Source organism: Lactuca saligna, chromosome 2 (genome assembly GCF_052625555.1).
Source record: "Lactuca saligna cultivar CGN05327 chromosome 2, ASM5262555v1, whole genome shotgun sequence".
Classification (NCBI taxonomy): domain Eukaryota; kingdom Viridiplantae; phylum Streptophyta; class Magnoliopsida; order Asterales; family Asteraceae; genus Lactuca; species Lactuca saligna.
In genome coordinates, this window is record NC_136418.1 from 97,315,934 (window position 1) to 97,321,873 (window position 5,940).

Here is a 5,940-nt window from a genome sequence, read left to right on the forward strand (position 1 = left end):
GGAATCGTTCGAGGACGGATGACTCCATGTAGTATCATAACAGTTGAGTAAATAGTAAAGAAAGCAAACACAACCATCATAAATATAATTTAAAAAGTTACATTGTTGATTGTATTACATGTTTCGAAAGAAATTACATTATGATGATATAATAATTTTGAAATTGACGCCTTAGCGTCCTTCCCCAAAAGCTGTTGTTTACATGTATTACTGAATCCTTGAGAAATACAAGTAGTTTTGAAAAGTGTCAGCAATTAAGTTGGTGAGTTCATAAACATTTTTGTATAAGAATTGTATGGCTTTTTGTATAAAGTATTTGAGTTTATATATAGAAAATCCAATATTTGCCATAAATGAATAGTAGTTTTAAAGTTATCAGAAACCTGAATGGATAAGTATTTTCCATACCTAAAATAGTGTAAGTATATTTATATATGTATATATAATCACTAACCGTTTGTTAGCCCCGTAAATCAAATGTTTCAATATTTCATGTGAGTTTTATAACCGTACTATTGACCCAGACTGCCTGTCACAACGTTCTTCAGGCGTTGGAATGATATGGCGTTTGTCACCCCATACCCGCCGGTCCAACTGTAGCTAAGAGTTTAGGTTTGGGATTGTCAATCCCGTATAGATCTATACACAAGTGTCACGCTCTCCCTACATGAGACTATGGTTTATAACAAAGGACTTGAAATGCGTACTTGAAAGTACGTGAAGTAAATGTCTCACAAAAGTTAGTATCAAATAGATTTACGTATGAAAAAGTCCATTTTTCTTGTAAATGTAAGTATTTCCTTTCCATAGTTTTTATAGAGTGTAAAATATCATGAATATCTCGTAAACTATACCTATTATAGTTTTTCAAAAGTGTTTTTCGTTTGAATGATAAACCTTAGTGTATTAGCAACTTTGCATGTAAAGCAGAACATTTGTAATAACGTTATTTTACTTATTTAACATTTATACACAAAATGTAGATAAATCCTTAGAAACTGTAGGTAACGATTTGCATTTTAACATGAGTTTTTGTTGCGTTTCACTTGTATTATTCCCCCTAAAATATAGTAAAAAGGTGAAAATATAGGGGTAGGAACCCACCTGGTAAGTGTGATGATTTGAAGAAAATGAGATTTTTCTTGGGTAACACTTCACCGAAAAGTGGAAAATTTCTCAGATGTTTCGGATCTTCGGAGATTCATCGTAGCTTGGATACGTAACCGGGGCGTCAAGATAGTTTCGGGAGGCTCGAGAGTGATAAAATATGGGAGAAATGTTGTGAATTAACAAAAGAAGTCGGGAGCCTCGCACCCTTTATATAGGGGTGGAACTGGCCCTTGGAGGTTGGGCGTACTCACGTACGTTGGGTGTACGTCATGCATGACTCCATCTTCAGACTCCAGACTTTGGATGAGAGAGGCTAAAGGGTAGCGTGGGACATGGTCAATCCAAGGCACTGCATTGAGTATGTTGGGCGTACTCTCATACGCCGGGCACCTTCCCCCCCCCCCCCCCCCCCCCCCCCCCCCGCCGATTTGTGTGTCCCGAACTTCTAAAATCCATAACTCTTGCATACTAGATCTGTTTTTTACGTTCTTTATATCCCCATGTAGCTGAGATTATACTCTACAACTTCCATTTAGACTCCGTCAGATGGTTTCGACTTTATTTTTATTATTATATTTTTATTAGGGACAGGAAAAATCCGTTTAAAATCCACAACTTCTTTATGCGGCGTCCGTTTTTGTCTGTCTTTTTATCGTTGTACTACTAATGTTGAGGTCTTCGTTTCTCGTTTAGGTTACATCGGCTAAAAATCACTTGATCACTGTTTCGAGTTTTTAATTGTCTACTACTATTCTGAAACTTAGAAAAATCATAACTTCTTTATACGATGTCAGATTTGGACATTAGCGGCGACGACGATAGCCACATTTAGCAGCGACATATAATGTGAAAGTTGTATGTGGTCGCTACATGCTATCATCGCCTTTGTAGCTATCATCGCCAAAGGTGTCCGCATAATGGATATTATTCTTGTAGCCAAATCTAAGACATATCTAAGACATAAAAAAGACCTATTTATAAAAGACCCTTTTATAAGGAAATTATTTTTTAGACTTTATCTAAGTAAATCTATAGATCACCGTGACCAGCTCTACTGTATTATCAATATATACAATCTTAAATCTAAAAAGTCTATTTTAATAGGTACATCTCAAAGTGCTAAATATACCCCTGTTTGAGTGGAATAGCTTGTGTCGCACTTTATGAAAAAAACACTTTATGAAAAAAACACATCAATATTTGTGTCTTCTAAATTCAACAATTGGCACAATAATATTTTTAAAAAGTCACAGTAAATAATATTTATCACTACATATGAAAAAACATATTAATATTGGTGTATTAGTAAGCACTTTGAGCGGAATAGCTTGTGATACAACAATATTTTATTTTTGTTAAAGATAATATGTTTGGGATGGATTTATTTTTGATTTTGTATATTTGTCGTTTAGAAAAATATGGGTTTTATTTCATTACTTTTCATTATTAATTATAAGAAAACTTGAATGATTTATGCAATAAATTTAAAGTATTAAATATAATAGTAACTAATAAATAAATACAATAAACTATTAATTTATTTATATATTTTTCTATAAGTCCTCATTCGAACTTTTATATATATATATATATATATATATATATATATATATATATATATATATATATATATATATATATATATATATATATATTCTAAGTTTCTATTATTATTATTTTTACTTGTTTTCTTTAAAAGTTTATAACGTTTTAAACTTTTGCTTATTTTTTTTTATGTTTAGCATATTTATTTACATGTTTTTTTTATAATATATAACATTTTTTAAATGTGTAAATTTAATAAAAACAATAATAAATAATAATAGGATTTTAGATAATGAAATAATTGATTTTAAAAAAATTAAAATAGTTTTATAAATAATATATATTAGCTTTATTAAAATAAAGAAAAAAGATTAAATTACATGAATGATCCTTTAAGTTTGAAGTTTTTCCCTGAAGACCCTAAGAAAGTTTTCACTCAGATTGTACCAACATATGTAAACTTGAACACAAATAGTCCATCGATTACATGTCTGTCTAAAGCAACCTTAACATTCCCCCATGTGCCTTGCACATGAGGGTATTTTTATCATTTCACCTAAAGAAGGGCCCACCTCACCCAATGTTCTTTTTTTTGTTGTCAGAAATTATGTCCGTCATTTTTGCAGATGTTATGCAAGGGAAGTCGGAGTTTACAGACAACTTGAGACATAAATTGAAGCATCCCCCAGGCAAGTTAAAGTTGCAGTGATAATGGAGTACATATTGGATGGATTTGATTATGTTAAAGTTGCACAGAAGGTCCATTTCTTGGACCTTTTAAAGAAACCTAAGAGCATCTCCAACCCACTTTCATTCTCCATTTTTTCCCATTTCTCTCCAACTCTTCTCCATTTATTCCCCCATTTTGGGGAAAATGAATAGTATAACACCGTATTTGGTGTTATACTATTATATTCCCTCAAAATAAAGTTAAACTTTGCGTTGTCGGTTTTAATCACTAATTTTATATATTTAAACATTTTTGGTTTTTTTATCTACTAATTATTATTTAAATGAAATATATAATACATATAATATTATGTTATATATTAAATTATATTAATTAGTTATAAATATAAAGTTTGTTTTTTGTTTTTCAAATTCATATTAAAATTTAAAAACATATTGAAATTTTAAAACACAATAATGTATTTTACAAAAGCTTATACTTACGTATTATAAATATTATCTTATTTACTTAATTATGTTATATATTAAATTATATTAATTAGTTATAAATATAAAGTTTGTTTTTTGTTTTTCAAATTCATATTAAAATTTAAATGCATATTGAAATTTTAAAACACAATAACGTATTTTACAAAAGCTTATATTTATGTATTATAAATATAATCTTATTTACTTAATATTATTGTAATGAAAAAAATATAGATTATATATTTGTTAAAACCAAATTAATAGAAGGGGTGTGCTTGACAATTTATATAAATTATAAGAATGCAATATACTTTTTGGGAGAAAAAATTGGGTAAAAATTGGAGTAGGATTGAAGATGAAACACTGTTTATCCCATTTTTACTCCATTTTTTTAGGAAAAAATGGGAATGGGTTGGAGATGGTCTAAACAAGGTCTGAAGGTCAATATGCTTTGAGAACATGGCCTCAATAGCTAGGCCCATAAATCAAGCCCACTTGATCATCAATTAAAAATGATCGAAAGAGAAATCAACTCCGTCAACGACAACCCTCTAATTGATATTTCCCGGAACAAGGTTTTACAAGATGGTAACTTCCAAGGAACCCCAATCAGAGTTTCCATGGACAACACTCGTTTGGCCATTGTTGCTGTAGGGAAACTCATGTTTTCCCAATTCTCAAAGCTTGTAAATGACTTCTATAACAACAGATTACCCACCAATCTCTCTGGTGGCCGGAATCCAAGTTTTGGATTACGTGTTCAAAGGTTTAGAAATTTCAATGGCTTCGTATTACTCGATGCTCCAATTTCATGCCAACCTTGTAGTTACCCATGTCCAAAGCGCTGAACAACACAACCAAGACATAAATTCTCCAAGGTTAATTTCTTCCTAGAAAACTTCTGAAGCTGTTGATATTTGGAGGAGAACCTGTAAGCCATAGTGTAGAACAACATGAGGGAAGAACTTTGAACAGGGTATTTGATAGGCGAGAAGGTTACTTCACCAGGATAGGAATTTGATAAGGTGTTTACAGTGGTTTGCAAATGGCTAGTGATTGATCCCTTATCGGAGTGTCTTGAAGGCTGTAATGGTTTTCCTACTCCAATTTGATAACTTTTATTTGACATCTTTACATTACATTATATGTATATGTTGTTTTGGAAACGGATTTACTATATTCCATGAATAAAATTTATTAGATGAGGTTCTTACAACAAATATATAGTTTCCGAGATAGAATCAAAATGGGTTTTGGAACAGAATTAAGACCAGAGGGTGTGTTTGGGAAACTCTCTCATTTTTTGTGGGCCACAAGATCATTTCTCTCACTTTGTTTTCCTTCACCTAAACCTAAGGAATTGATTGAAAACTTCCTTCACTATTTTTTTTTTAGAATTATATATTTCCTATAAATATTATACTCATTTTGAAGGGAATTAAAGACCATTAGTTTTAATATATTTTTTAATAATTTTTATTAGGTATATAATTTAATAAGTATTAAATATAATAATAATAAAAGTTGGTCAATAGGTATAGGAGAGAGAGTGAGGGAACGAGCTCCCTCACCTCTTTCCCTCACCACCTTTCCCTTAGTCAAGAGATGATGTTCAACTGAGAGGGAAAGCTTCTCTCACTCTTTCCGTCACCCATATCGTCCACCTAACCAAGAGAACCCTAACTTCATTATTTCTCAAATCTCTTAGACCAGAAGGTATGAGTGGAGAGTTTCCCTTACTTTTTGTGGGTCACGCCACCATTTCCCTCACCTAACTCAATGAATGAGTGGGAAACTTCCCTCACTATTTTGTTTTTTTAATTTTTTTAAATAAAATTAATTCTTTTTTATTATTTATAATTTTTAAATTAATAATAAACATAAAATTTAATTAAAATAAAAAAAATTTCATTAATTAAAATAAAATTTACATTAAACCTAATATTTAAATTAGTAGAAAAAAAAAGCAAACAAAAAATCAAACAAACCAAGACATAGAATCCTAAATTTAAATAAACCAAAATACGTCACTCAGAATCATCATCATCATCATTGACCTCATCACCTTCATCATTCTCTCGAAATCTTCGCTCTCGACGAACATATCAGAATCCTCGTCTGATTCGT

At 30.8% G+C, this 5,940-nt stretch overlaps 1 pseudogene; it reads left to right on the forward strand.

Annotated features, from left to right (window-relative positions):
• Positions 1–561: 561 nt before the first annotated feature.
• On the forward strand, positions 562–4,707 carry LOC145029898 (phenylalanine ammonia-lyase-like; annotated as a pseudogene).
• Positions 4,708–5,940: the final 1,233 nt, after the last annotated feature.